The following is a 16,126-nucleotide window of genomic DNA, read 5'->3' as shown; positions in this document are numbered from 1 at the left end:
CACATGGGTGATTTGGTGATGGGAAGCCCATGGGGATTACAACTGAGATGGAAAAGGGCACAAAATGATGTAAAAATAAACTATTATAATAATAAATAAATAAATTAAAGCAAAAAAAAATCTGCTATATGTTTTTAAGGCATTTGGATTTCTTTCTCAAGACTTGAATTTTCTTCCCCCTTTCTTAAAAATTTTCCTCTACTGTGACTTTATTTTATTGATGTCAAAAGTTCTCTTTACATTAAGGATTTCAACTCTGACATTTGTATCTCTCCTTTTTACATTATTTTTATATTTTTTTCTTTGGTCTTTCCTCCACTGTCCTAGGCAAAGTTCTTTTCCATCTTAATATCAACCAACAATTACATTGGTTTTAACATTTTTAAGATTTTGTACTTCTTTTGCAGTCAAATTTTTAATCACATAGCATTAATATTGGTATATACCCCAGTAGAAGTCATGGTAAAATTTTGGAATTGTTTTAAAATGCATGCTTTCAAACACTCCTCTTGGAATTGTCTTCATTTACTTTTGATCACTGTCAAATCTTTACAAAATTTACAAGTATAGCACAATGAACACCCATATTCGCTAACTGTTAACAATTGCCACATTTGCTTTCTCTTGACTGACAGACTAGATGATAGATATGTAAGTAGGAAGAAATGTAGGTAGGCAGATAGGTAGATAGACCTGTGTCTTTCTGTATGCATATATATGAGTAACATATACTTATTTTGGCTGAACTATTTGAAAATTAGGTGCAGACATCAGGATACTTCAACCTCAAAGACATTAACATTGTTCAATATAAACAGTATCTTTTGAAAGCAATTTGGAAAGATGCACCAAAGCTTCAAGATATAAAGCCAGCATATAATTTTACATATAAGCATTTGTTCCAAAGATACTTTATTTTCATTCTTCAATGTGAGCCTCCATTTTTATGGCATTGAATATAACAATAGGTTATATTTATGATTCAAAATAGATAATGACTCAAATAATTACAATGGTGACATATAAAATTAATTCTGTATTTTGGACACAATGGAATATGTGAGATAGTTTTTCTGAGAAACTTGTTCTTTCATATATGCATCTATCCCACTAATATATATTCAACAATTTACTAAAATAGATAGGATGTGGACTGGCTCTCAGGGAGCTTTTATCATGAGTAGCTCTTGAGATCATAACTAGAAATTTAGACTTTTCTTAGCAGGTAAATGTCATTGAAAGAACTTAAATGTAGACTTTCTCTGATTTGTATTTCAAGAAGCTAAAGATAATTTAAAACTGAATTGAATAGATACTAGTTAAGGAAAGTAGTTGTGAGGCCACTATAGTAGCTAAGCAGTTAAAATGAGAACAAAAGAAATGGACAGATTCAGAAGAAATTAGTAGAGAAGGACTAACAGGAACGAAGATTCACTGAACAACTGAGTTCATTTAAAGAAAAACAGAATGAGCCCATCCACATTTCCATGTTTGAGTACCTGGCTGATAGCTGTGGCATCGTGGCTAGAGGGCTGGGAATGTAATGCCTAGTGAGGATGGGACATATAATAATGGGTTCAGTTTGGTGTATGTGAGATCCTCCATGGGCAGGAACTATATGAGGCTTGCTCTGGAGATAGGAGTTATGGAACTAGATGAAAATTTGGATGTAGAAGACATCAGTGTGTAATAATGAAGTGATGACCTGGGAGTAAATGAGGTTTTTTTTTTAAGATTTATTTATTTGTTCATACAGAACTGGGGTACAGGCCAGAGGTGCAGGGACGGTGAGAGGCTTCACCAGAGACAGAGTGGGGAGCAGAACAGGCAGATCGATGAAGTACACTGCTGAGGGGAGCAGCAGGCAGGTCAAGAGAGGTCTGCCACGCCATGTGGTCACCTCCGGGGCAGGCGGGGATCAAACTCATGCAGAAGTGGCTTTAGTTTCTTAGTGCAGTGCTTTTACCCGCTGCGCCACAGGGAGGGCCATAAATGAGATCTTTTAAGAACAGTGTAGAAGACATGAAGAAAATTAGGAATGGATCTCCAGGAAACAATATTCAAAAATTGGGCAAATGAGATCAATAAAAAAAAGCATTCAGAGAAGTGAAAGGACATTCAGAAAATAGAATCAGAGTCATCAAAGGGATACATAATTGTAAAAAGACAACTATGAACATGGTTTCCTATACTTGATAAAAGTCAAGACAAGGATTGGAAACGGTCCTCTGACAACCAGAAAATCCATGATGACATGGTCATCGCAGGGTTTCTCAAGCTGGGTGCTGTTGATATTTGGGTTTAAATGACTGTTGAGGAGCAGTCTGCACACTGGAGCTTGATATATCCCTAATCTATTTGCTAGATGAGCTGACAGAACTTTGATCCCCATCTCTCAGCTGTGACATCCTATGTGTGTCTGTCTCCAGACACTGCCACATATCCTGATAGGCAAAAATCACTCCCAGTTAAGAACTGCAGGTCCAGAGTAATTGTAATATAAAGATTAGTAATGAGTTCACAATACGAATGGCTATGAGTGTGCAGGTGGTAAGAAGTGATATCAGCAGCTTAGCTAGAAAAACAGAGAGACAGAACTAGAAGAGAACATATGATTAATGGAGAATTGAGGATTATTTTAAGATGAAAGAGACAAGAACATGCTGACATGGTGATGGGAAGATCCAACAAAAATCTTCTATTTCAAAGTGGCTAACAGATGGAGCACCATCTCCAGGGAGGCAGGAGGGCTGGGAGGCAAAGCAACCGGTGTAAAGTCTTCTCAGCACTAGCTCCGTAGAGGGGAAGGTGTAGGATGGGGGAGGGGCTCGCAAGTTCAAGGAATTTCCATCTGTTTGCTTTCACTTATTCTAAGAACCAGAAAATAGCCCATGGAAAAAGTGTGAAGAAAGGTAGCAGGACAAAGGCCCCCAGGAAAGTGTAACATTTTTAAATGGCCCAGGTTCTACACAAATAATTATTTTTTAGGAAGAACTGAAATTAAAGTCAAAGGTGTGGACCATAATTTTTCAGTGATAAAAATGCCCTTGTGCTTGTGCTTTTTTGCATTTCTTTTCTGGCAATTTTTAGCAGCCCAGAAACAGAAATGCAAAAGGTCAACAGTTAGATTGATCAGGACATTGTCCTTTACTAGGTGAATGTGATGGATGGTCAACGTAGTGGGTCATCAGGATTTTGGAAAGTTGAATCTTTAAGAAATGGTTGACTCCAAATGTTTTCTGAAAGAACAATCTTGTACCCTACCCTCTCTCTCTGTCTCTTCATACACACACACACACACACACACACACACACGCATCAGTCTATGTAAATACATGTATATATATATGTATACATATATGCATATAATATCCTGTTATATTATTATAGATTACACTGTATTATTTATTATACTGTACCTTGACAGCTTGATATACGACCCTCTATGTAATCTCTTTCTTTATGCTTATATAAGGTAACATAAGTGAGCATATATAAATTTAAATTTTATATATATATATATATATACACACACATACACACACACATATCCTTCACAGGATTTAAATGTTGAAAATTAAACAAAAGCAAAAAAAATTAAAATTTAGAAAACAATTTGTGATCTAAGAGAAGGAAGTTTCCCTAAAAGCCCAACACCCAGAAATCATAAAAGAAGAGCGAACTATACTTAACTACATATGTTTAAATTTTTTTTCATGACAAATGACAACATTAAACAAAGTTAAATGGTAAACAGCTGAAGGGTAGCAGAATATGCCAACACAAAATATGCTACATTGGCATTAGGATTATTTTGCGCTGAAGATGACTGAGGACAGAAGAGCTCCCCATCCTCCACCTATTTTCCTAAAAGCAGGACATAAATTTCTCAAGGTGTCACTATCTCCTCTCTACTAGGAAGGACAGCAGTTAATCACCAAAGACACTCCAGATACTCATCCACAGAAAGAAACAGAAACCTGTGGAACAAATTTTACTAATGACTCCTTATTTTCCATTCATTTCCCTATGTACTTACCTTCCCACCATCTGCCACCACAGAAACATTCAAATCCTTTTTAGGTATTACTTCTGTAAAAATGTATTTTGTCGGCCCTCCCTGGTGGCGCAGCGGGTTAAAGTACTGCACTGAGAATCTAAAGCCGCTTCAGCATGAGTTCAATTCCCGCCTGCCCCGGAGGTGACCACATGGCGTGGCAGACCTCTCCTGACCCGCCCGCTGCTCCCCTCAGCAGTGTACTTCGTTGATCTGCCTGTTCTGCTCCCCACTCTGTCTCTGGTGAAGCCTCTCACCACCCCTGAGCCTCTGGCCTGTACCCCAGTTCTGTATGCACAAATAAATAAAATCTTTAAAAAAAAATGTATTTTGTCAACATCTAAATAAATATATAAAGCCAAGCTCTTACCACCCCCATTAGTTACCCATCACTGAATAATCCCACATGTATGTCAGATTCACATACTAAGAAACATGTTAGTTTTTCTCATGTTAACCTGTCAGTTTAATCTACAGGGCTTCAATGAACCTAAGAGAGGAGGATGGTGGACAAATTTTCCTTCCCTGTACCACCAACTATAATGCAAGAAAGCATGTGATAAAAAGGTTACTGAAAAGTGCTATGCAAAACGATACTATCCCTGGGCCTCCTGGTGACACAAGGCGTTAAGTCTCAGCACTATGAAGCTATCTAAAGCATAAGTTCTATCCCAAGCCAGGGAACTGACCCACATGGCACAGCAGACCTCTCCTGTCTCACTTGCTGCTCCCCTCAGCAGAGTATTTCAGTGGGTCCACCTACCCTGCTCCCCCCTCTGTCTCTGGTGAATCCTCTCACTGCCGCACCTCTGGTCTATGACCTAGTTCTTGTATGCATAAATAAATCTTAAAAAAAAAACAAAAAGGCTAACATCCTATTGGAAGTGGAAAAATGGGCTCAACTACATAAACAACATTACGAGAAAGAGGTCAGAGGAGAACAAGTGTGAAAACATGCACAAGCAAACAGAGCTGGGAACATGCCAACCAAAGTATAGTGAGATTTTATTTTCATCCATCTGATTGGCAAAATTTAAAAGATATTTTTAATTTCAGTGGTAAGGTCAGGAAATGAATGTGTCCATGATAGAGTTGTAAATTTTCATCTCATTTTGGAAAATTAAAAGCTCTTTATACAAAGACGTAAAACAGACATGATAAAGGAATGGCAATGCCACATTTGAAAGGAACAAAAGCACCAACATTTTATGTGTGTACATCTAAATATAGGCGTTGGTATATATATTTGTTTAGAATATGTACATGTGTTAGAATATTGCTTATATCGTTTTTCAACAATCAAAAAAATAGGTTGATTGTCTAAAGCTTGGTAAATAGTTGAATTAACTATGTTTATACTTCTGAATGGTTTGCTGCTATAAATAAATACTAATAGATTGATGTTAGTCAATCTAAAGAGATGCCAAGATGAATTAGTAAGTAAAAAAAGCCCATTTCAAATGTATAAGTATTGGGTAATTCCATCAGCACATAGTACACACCCTTCATGGATCAGCAAATGTATTTAAGTTTATTTGCATAAGTATAAAGAAAAAGATAAATTATGAAGAGGGCCATACATGGAATTGCTGATTTTTGTTGCTCAAAGATGTAAAAATGAATTCAAAGAAGTGAGGAAAGATTACCCATGTTTTTTCATTGTCAATGTAGTGATGGATTCAAGTCTGCTTTAGACGAATGTTAAAAACAAGACAAAATGGGGGCTCTCCCTGGTGGTGCAACAGGTCAAAGCACCACACTATGAAACTTCCGAAGCCACTGCAGCACGAGTTCAATCCCAGGCCAGGGAGCTGACCCACATGGCGCGGCAGACCGCTCCTGACCCGCCCGCTGCTCCCCTCAGCAGTGTACTTCACCAGTCTGCCTGCCCTGCTCCCCACTCTGTCTCTGGTGAATCCTCTCACCCCTGCACCTCTGGCCAAAAATGCCCCAAATGGAGTCACTTATGCTTAGTTCCATGTCACCAAACCAGGACTTAATTTTATTTATTTATTTATCTTATTGTGTCAATATTGGTGTATGCCACTGATTCTGTAAGAGAAGTGGAGCGCCCCCTCCACTGTACCCACCACCAAAGACAGTCACCACTCTGGACCCTGTGTTTCTTCCTCCTCTGTTCTCTTCTCTCCTCTCCCCCATTGCCTCTATTCAAGAGAGTTACAGTTCCAATTCTCCAAAAAAGGAAATCTTAAGTCACTCTGAATCAGGGATCAGTTTCTTAGCACTAGATAGGTAATCTGCCCAATCGGCCCTTACCTTCTCTTCAAGAAAATAACTTTGCAATAACCAGTCTGAGGTTTTTTTGCCTAGTTGATATGCCTTGTTCCCACTTCTGTGCCTCTCTCAAAATCTTTAGTTTTGTAGAGCACCAGAGCTCCCTTCTGGCTACCAGGCTGGATGCCATGGATTCATGAATCGTTGAACAAAGCCAATGATCTCTTAAAAATGCACTGAGCTGACATTTGTAAACATCTGTAAATATCATGATTAAACTGAAAATACAAGCACAAAACACAAAATCTTAACTCGAAAACTGTCAAGAAATTAACCGGTGGGGACTTCATTTTCCTAAACTTTACATAAAAATGTTATGAATAAGACATAAAAATAATATAAAGGGCCCTCCCTGGTGGCACAGCAAGTTAAAGTGCAGCACTGCAAGCAGCCGCAGCCGCTTCAGTGCGAGTTCGATCCCCACCCCAGAGGTGACCCACATGGTGTGGCAGACCTCTCCTGACCCGCCCGCTGCTCCCATCAGCACTGTACTTCGTCCATCTGCCTTTTCTGCTCCCCACTCTGCCTCTGGTGAATCCTCTCACTGTCCCTGCATCTCTGGCTTGTACCCCACTTCTATATGCATAAATAAATAAATAAATATTTTTTTAAAAATTGTTAAAAGGAAAGCACACGTCACTGCTTAACCACAGAAAAAAGAAGTCTGTCGTGTGCACCTAAGTGGTTCTTGTCACTGTAGGATTCAGATGTGCCTGGATGTGAACAGACGCCAAAGGGGCTAACCCACCAAGGGATGATTTGCCTAAGACCTAGGAAACCTCCTACGACATCTGACTTACGCACTTTAGAGCAGGACACACACTTAGGGACCAGCAGCACTGGGACAGGTGCGATGGCTGGCACACAGCACAAGCACACAAGGTCATGCATAAGATCCTCATTGTTGGCATTTATACTGGAGACAGTGGAGATGTTTCTCTAGGGTGGGTGCTGATATGGTGAGATTTCAGAGTCCTCTGCAGGACGCTCACCTGGTGTCAGCAAGGCAGCACCCACACTTGCTAGCAGGCACACAGATGTCAACAGCAGGTGTATGTCAAGCCAGGTGCTGGCAGCAGCCATGATTAGTATGTGCATCTGCAAAAATTCAATTATTACTGAATACTGACAATAGGTCAGGGATCATTCTAGTGTCTTACATGTGTAAATACTTCACAAAACAGACAGGTGTCTTAATTATCCCCATTTTACAAATAAGGAATGGGAGACGGTTGGAGGTTATGTAACGTGCCCATATTCACAGCCACACCGTGTCTGGTTCCACTGCCCATGGATGTAACACACCCCACCCAGCTAAGAACAGTAACCAGTACTTTGCAAAGTGGATGGTTAAAAGTGGGGCATCTTCTCCAGATAGGCAGGAAGATAGAGGGAATAGCATAATCCAGAAATAAGCATATTGCATATAAGGAAATTACAGACAGGAGATACTTAAAGAGAACAGTGAAGGCATCGATTATTTAATATATATTATTTAGACTACTTAGCTACAAATCCCCTAGTCTCATGATCAAAATAAATTTTGGATAGCTGATATGATAGATAGCAGGAAATAGTACTTCTTATCTGTCAGATGTATAGAAAAACCAAGTCTTTTTTTTTTCTTATTTTTAAAGTAACAAAAGATTTACTTTAATGTAAATCACAAAGGAAAAGACTGACAAATTTGGCTACATAAAGAACTGCAAACACATATGCAACAAGAACAGCATGAGGACCCTCCCTGGTGACACAAGGAGTTAAGTCTCAGCACCGTAAAGCCATCTGCAGCCACTGCAAAATAAGTTCGATCCCCGGCCAGGGGCTAACCTACATGGCACAATAGATGGCTCCTGTCCCACCCACTGCTCCCCTCAGCAGTGTATTTCAGTAGATCAGCCTGTTTTGCAACTCCCTCTATCTTGGGTGAGTCCTCTCACACCCAACACACACACACACCTCTGGCCTGCACTCCAGTTCCACATGCATAAATAAGCACATAAATTTTAACAACAACCAAAAAAAAAAAAAAAACCAGCATCAAGTGGGTCAGATGATGGAAAAGATCACATCAGACCTGACAGAGCCCATCTGTGGTGAAAACCCACCAAGGAAAAGTAGCCATGGGACAGGACTGGTATCTTGAGGACTCGCCTGAGACACCCCCCACCCCATCACATGATCTTCATAGAGGGAAAAGGGGGCTGAGCAGATGCCTCCCTAATCTCGGTAGACTCTGGGGACAGGAGAATCCGAGTGGTCTCAGGATCAGGCAAGATGTAGCCACCCCAGAGTTTTGTCCTTCTAGAGGTCCCTCTACTTCTGAAGGAAAAAGGGAGACCATCCTGAGGGAGGAAACTCCCTGAAAGGAACTGAGGGAGGTGGCCTAGAAAATCAACATACGGGACAAGGAAACTGTTTCCACAAGTAGAGAAGATGGACCTAGTGTCTTCCAAAGACCCACAGGGAAATGGGTCTTCAGCATTTCTGGGCAGATGGATTTTATTTATTGGTGAGTAAACTCTATGGTGATCCCAGGGCAGTGATTTGTAAGAACATTCATTCCAGAAATTAGGAATGCACATTGAACTGGAGGGAAATCAAAGTCATGAAACTTGACATTAAGAACTCTCATAATGCATGACAAATAGAAGGAATAAACACCTCACGTGCTGTATTCACAACTAGCCAAGCATAAGTGTGACTGTCTTCACAAGTAACCCAGATTATGAGCCTGGAACAACATATCTAGGAAATAACTTTGCAACTAGATAAATTAGCTTCCTCCCACAAAATCTAAGCTCCATGTGGGCAGGAACTTCAGAGAATTTTATGTTTTGTTCACTACTCTCCATTCTACAAGAATGGCCAACCAAAGTGATAAATACCTATTTGTTAAATGTAAAAGATAACACTCAGATGCTCTCTGTGAGACAAACGCTTGATAGCTCAAATATTGCCAAGGGCATGTTAAGAACAAAACTATATGTGTGAACTCACAAAACTAGAAAAATTAAAGCACAGAAAAAAGATTTATAAATTACATATAACCTATTCATAAATATTATGAACCCATTTAAGTTCTATTAAGATTTTTTAATTGGGCCATACCCAATCTTTACATTGAATGAAGTAGACTTTTTGAATTGAAGCAACACTGCATAAAGACATTATGTAAGCTCAGGCATGCATCAGTCAGAAACAGTATGTGTCTATATTAGATTCAGTTCACCACTCAATGTCCAATTGTATCCTTAACCACACCATTCCCTCTTTGTCTAGATTAACTCACCCCATTTCTTCCTTCCTTCTGGTAACCACTAATTTGATCTTATGGTCAAATGTTTATTTTTGCTTTATTTAGCTCATTTGTTTATTTTCTCTATCTACCACATGTGAATGAAATCATACAGTGTTTGTCTTTATCTAGCTTATTTCACTATACATAATACTCTCTGGCTCTATCCCTGCTGTTGGAAATGGCAGAATTTATCCTTTTGTAAATGCATAGAATTCCATTGTCTATTTATACACCTTTCTTTTTTCTTTTTTTTTTTTAGCATAGAACTGGGGTGGTGAGAGGCTTCATCAGAGACAGAATGCAAAGCAGAACAGGAGGATCTACTGAAATACACTGCTGAAGAGAGCAGCGGGTAAGACAGGAGTGGTCTGCTGGGCCACGTGTGGGTCACCTCCCTGGCCAGCCACTGAACTCAGGCCATCACATTGACAGCACTGAGACTTAACCCCTAGCCCCCAGGGAAGACTTATACCACATCTTCTTTACCCACTTATCTTTCAGTGGGCACTGAGGTAGTTTTAACTCATTTCCATTGCAAATAATGCTGCAAATAAAAATGGGAGTGCACATAGCTCTTCTTATTAGTGGTCTTTGGATAAATACTCAGAGCTGGGATAATGGGGTAGTATGGGATTTCTATTTTAATTTTCAATTAATGTTACTATTATTAATATTCACTAGTAAGTACAGCATATAATGCTCCATGGTGGCATACCAAATTTACATCCCAACAGTGCTCAAGGGCTCTCTTCTCTCTCCACATCCTCTCTGCCACTTGTTTCTAATCCTTTGGATGCCAGCATTTCTCACAGCTGTGAAGTGATAACTCCTTGTTTTAATTTTCATTTCCCCAATAATAAGAGATGATGAACCTCTTTTCATGTGCCTGTGGCCAGCCAAATGTCTTCCTTGGAGAAGTGTCCATTCAGATCCTCCACCCATTTCTTAGGGGGGTTATTTCTATTTTATTGTTGAATCTTGTGAGTTTTTCATATATTTTGGATATTAACCCCTGTGGGATATAGGACATATTTTTATTCCAATGCAAATTTCCTTTGCGCCACAGAAGCTTTTTTAGTTTGCTATCATCCCTTGTGTTTATTTTGCTTTTGTTTCCTTTGCCATTAGCGTCAAATCCCCAAACACCTCTTAAGGCTGATGTCAGAGCATCTGACCTGTTTTCTTCTCTATATTTTAGTTTCATGTCTTTAATTGAGCCTTTAATTCATTTTCAATTAATTTTTGTATATGCATTAGAAAGTAGTCTAGTTTTATCCTTTTGCATGTAGCTGTCCATTGTCCCCAACACCGCTTATTAAAGAGACTTGTCCTTGCTCTATTGTACGCTCTTGGTTCCTAGTTGCTCATATATGTGTGGTTTTATTTCTGGGTTATAAATTGTGTGCCACCAATTCAAGAATTAAAATAATAAAAATGGCTCTGTTACCTAAAGCAATATGCAGATTCAATGCAATTCCTATCAAAATCCCAAAAAGGCCTCTTTATAGAAATAGAAAATAAAAATTGGTGAAATTTATTTGGAACTACAAAAGACCTTCAATATCAAAAACATCCCTAAGAGGGAAAAATAAAAGGATAACAGCTATCCTTCAAAATACACTATACAGTGAAAATAATTAAAACCGCTTCAATTTGGAATAAAAACACAGGAAAGTGTTTTTGATTCATCATTACTTCCAAAAACAAAATCATATCTCCCCATTTATTTTCTTTATTATTAAGCAACACTTTTATTTTGTTTATACTAAATAAGTCATACAGCCCTCAAGAATATTTAAAAAATTTATATATAACTACATTACCCTGACATGAAATAGGGGGCTTGTAGTGATTGATACATATTTTTCCCATTTATCTTTCTGCTTTATTGATGTCTGTAGTTTTTTTATTGATGTCTGTAGATCATTGTTCTTAGTTTTTAAAGAATACAGTCACAATATGCACAAGTGGCATTTTAATTGCTTCAGATAATTCTTCCCTTTTTTTAATAACATCTTTCATTGACCCGGAGTTCTAAAACAATATTTAACTTCATATGGGGAAAGTTGCTTTTGTTTGTTTACTAATATGATGGGGAAAGCATAAGACTTGAAGATCACTTTATGATGGTGTCTTAAAACACAGAACACATCTCACCATCTCTCTGTACCCCAATTTCTTTGTCAATAAGTCTAGGATATCAATAATTACCTCTGTATCATGAAAACTAACCATGTAAATTACATGGCCCTTTAGCAGAGACAGTACTTAATTTCAATTACAATATATTCTTTACATATTAAAAAATCTATTCTGTTTCTAAATTTCTAATATTCCTATTATAAATGAGCAGTCAAATGGCTACTTCTTAGCAGTATTGTATTAAAATTCAAACCGAAATGGATCTCAAAGAATAAAAAGTATCTTCAGTTTCATGTCTCTTGGTATTTATGACTTATCTCCAGACCCTACAAATACACTTGTCTCATAATACAGATGTCACAAATATATGAGGGCTACTTTATTGAATTAGTAAGCTCAGTCATTAAAAAAAAAAACCTAAAATTTATTTACTGGCAATTCATAGGCAGCAATTCACAACTGAATACCTTTCATTTGTCAAATCTGACAAAAGGAAACTGAAATCTAAGTAAATACATACACATAAATACACTTTATATATATTATCTAGTGATAACATTTTTCTAAGAGGCATAATAAAAGAAAATTTAAATACTTTTTAAAAAATGTTGTATGTACTGGTACTATAAATTTTATAGATTAATAGACTTGAAAAAAAAAAAAACAATGAATTCATTATACCACCAAACATGTGTTAATCACTTATCACCAACACAGAGATAATTAAATCAGGCCTTATGGTTATACTGAACTTGATTTAGCTTTGTTCAGTCTAAGCATTTATACATTTAAATAGGATCGCATAATATCACCTCTTGCCTAAAATATCTACTGTTTACGTTGTGTCTTGCTGACCTGTTTATAATACTGGCAAACATGTTCAGAACCAATGGGTGAAGAGTCAAAGTCCATAAAAAGGGAAAGTAAAAAGCAAAAGACTGACGTGGCTTTATGAGGTGGGGGCTGAGGACACTCAAAGTTCAATACATCCTTCCTTGATTTGCACCCACCCCCCAAAAAAAAGGCAGAATAAAAAATAATAAAGATTACCAAATTTAGAATCAGTGTAATTTCTGAACCATGACTAGGACACTGTACTACAATTTCAACAAATTACTTTAATTTTTCCTCTGAGCCAAGTTGCAACGTTGACTAAAGCCTTTGAGTGCTAAAAGTGTGCCCAGCCACTTCTATACATTTATTCATTTAACTCTTACAACCAGATAAAGATGAGGAAGCTGAAGCTGAAAGAGGTAAGGTCACTTGACGGGGTCAAAGGGTGGTTCGCACCAAGGGAGGTAAGAGTTGACTTCAGAGCCAGCTGGCCGGTGCCCTGCAGAACCTTCTAGGGGAAGTGCCTTTGTGCACAGGCTGTGCCTGGGGAAACATAATCACAGCTCTATCAGCAGTGATGAAATAAGCCCTGGATGCCTACTTATCTTTCTTTAAATATGCCAGCTTTCTCCCATGCACAGCATCATATACAGCTCAACAGGCTTGGAATGTCCATCCTCTATCTGGTAAATGAGAACTTCCCCATGAAAACCTCTTGCTAAATTCACAAAGCAGTCCTGCCAGAGTCCCAGCACTGGAAAGTCTGAGTCTGAATGTACCCGGTGGTGCTAGACATTTATCTGAGTAGTTTATAAACTCCCCAGGCTATTCAAGTGTGTAATCATGATCTGACTAGGACAATCACATTGTTTTTTCGTAAAAGGCTATCTAGGAGGAACATCCAAAAAATGCAAGTCATTGATGTTCTGCTGGTACTTAGTTTGGGTGTGGTTTATAAGGGGTAAAGGATGTCAAGAACTAATTCTACAGATATAGGTTTTGTGGACTCCACCCTCACCCCAGACAATGGAACTACAAATCCCAGCAACACCAAAGAGAAGCGTGCTGGGACCTGAGGTTGGAGTTAAGCAGCCAGGCTTGGATATAAAACCCAGACATGTGGGTGCTCCTCTTGACCTCATGGCTCAAGGCTTGTCTTTTGACTCTTCACCGGTTTTCAGCATGCTATTGGGGTTCCAGGTCAACAGAACAGGTAGAATGAATTAATCAACTTATCTCTCTTTCCCTAAGTTATTCATTTCCCTTTTCTTTTGTAAATAATTGCACTATTAACCTTTTTGTGTGTACCTGCAGTTGAATCTTAAGGGCATAGATGAAGACCCACAGTCAGGACCCACTAACAGTTTCACTGGTTGTTATACTATTATACTTTGGAATATACCAAGTGTTATATAAAGTAAAAATTTTAACTATTAGGCCATACAAAAATAATCTTCTGGTCATCTTTCAATGGTGTGGAACACGTACAGTCAACTGATGATTCCTATTCCCTGTCCCCTAGTCTTTCTCACAAGAGAAAGGTGTGTAACTACACCACAAAGGTATGTAACCGCACCAAGCTCTTCATCAGGCCTAAAAATCAGATTCTTTATCAGATAATCTGGAAGTTACCAAGCCATGTTCTTGACAATTTTTCTGTGCTGGAAAATATCTTTCCTTAAAGTACATCAAATTTCCAACATGCCAGAAGAGAGAAACAAAATAGCCCATTTCACTGTTGTCAATTCAGAAACACTATACTAAGAGGCAAGGATCATTCTGGAATTATCCCAAGTCACACAAGTAAGTAAGTACAAGGTCTTACTCTTAGTAGGTGGACAATTGATGCTTGTTAATCAATGTATGAATGGATGAGTCAACTCTCAACATTTCCATGGAGAATCTTAAATGTCACTCTTCTCAAAATTTGAGCATGCTGATCAACCTACTAAAAATTTCATAATGAACCACCCACAAACACAATTTTATATGAATATCTCTTATGTTCCCCAAATCCTTTGTGACCCATGGACACAATTGTTAAACATGAGTCATGCTTCTACCACTGCTCCCACACAGCTGGTATTTTTAATGCTCCAGCATTTCCTGAAGTCAAGTTCTCAGGAAATGGTTTTTGCAATAATGACCTCAGCATCCCTATGTTCCCCTCACCCCCACCACAGAATCCCAGAATAACTGAACAGGTGTCCAAATACCTAAAATTACCCAAGAAGCCCCACAAACTGTGTTTTGTTCCCTATAAAAATAATGAGAATAGCCTCTTGCCGTTTGGAGTTTGAGGAGAATGTGTGCATGAACTGGATGCACTCAGAACTGTGCTTAGTGATATCCAGGCACCTTATTCTGAAAACTGGCAGTGGTCTCCACACAGGAACTAAATCAGTATAATGCAGTCATTAAGGTGTGGTCTCTGAGTTCCAAAAGCCCTGGAGGCCAAATTTGGACTGTATATCACTCTGTGTTCTCTGACAACTCATTTAGTCTTTCAGAGCCTTGATGATCTCATCTGTAAAATGGGTATTAGAAAAGAACTGATTGGGTAGTTGAGAGTAACAAATAATGCACCTCCCGTAAACAGCTGATGTTCAGTAATGGCTATTGGTCACTGCTGGGTCAAGTCTTACCAAATCTCAGGTCTGGTCAGTTTTGCTGACATCACTTATCACCAGGTGACCGCTAAGACCATTCAAAGGATTTCGGTGCCTAGAAACCTTCAGGAGCTCAGCTGTTCCAACCTATGCAGGGGAGCATAGCCTGGTTGTGCTGTGAGAATCAGAAATGTTCAAGGAGACGTGTGCATCTTCAGGGAGAGATGGGTGGCACTAGGGAAAGGATATAAAGTCACTTGGTCTCACCCAGGTTGAAAGCAGACAAAGAAGCTGTCACGTGGGGCTGGGAGGAGAAGTGTTTACACTGAGGCTCCTTCCAAATTCTTTGGAACAGAGTATGTTTGCCTTACAAAGTTTCCGTCTTTTTACTTTTCTATGTGAGTTTTTATGGAGGGAACATCGCCTAATAATATTATATATAGATATATAAGATTGCAAATCAGCGCTCCTGTGTTTGTCTGGGTCACCATCGCACCCTTTCCCGCAACTACCCGGTGCTTAATTGCCAGCAGTGTGTCCGCTTTTCAGCCCTAATGGTTCAGTTCTATCCTTCACCATGCAAATGTCCCTTTAGTCCAATTTACTCCCCCAACCCCCTTCCCACTTCCCTTCTAGTAACTACTAATTTGCTCTAAAAAGAGAAGCCGAAAGCAAAGATAGTGATGAAAATGGCCTTTTAACTATGGGAGCCAGGCTTGTCACCAGACCATCTGATAAGCTTCCCAGGATTTTTCTAGCAGGACAGTCCAGTACCACTCTCAGGAGGATGCCATGGGGTGCAGGCAAAAGCAATTATGCTAGAAATCTGATTGGATGGCTCAGGCGCCTGGGAGAGGAGGGAGGCACACACCCCAAGCCATCAACTGT

This window comes from Condylura cristata, unplaced genomic scaffold (genome assembly GCF_000260355.1).
Source record: "Condylura cristata isolate star-nosed mole 26May11 unplaced genomic scaffold, ConCri1.0 scaffold00004, whole genome shotgun sequence".
Taxonomy (NCBI): domain Eukaryota; kingdom Metazoa; phylum Chordata; class Mammalia; order Eulipotyphla; family Talpidae; genus Condylura; species Condylura cristata.
Note: the sequence above shows the minus strand (reverse complement) of the source record.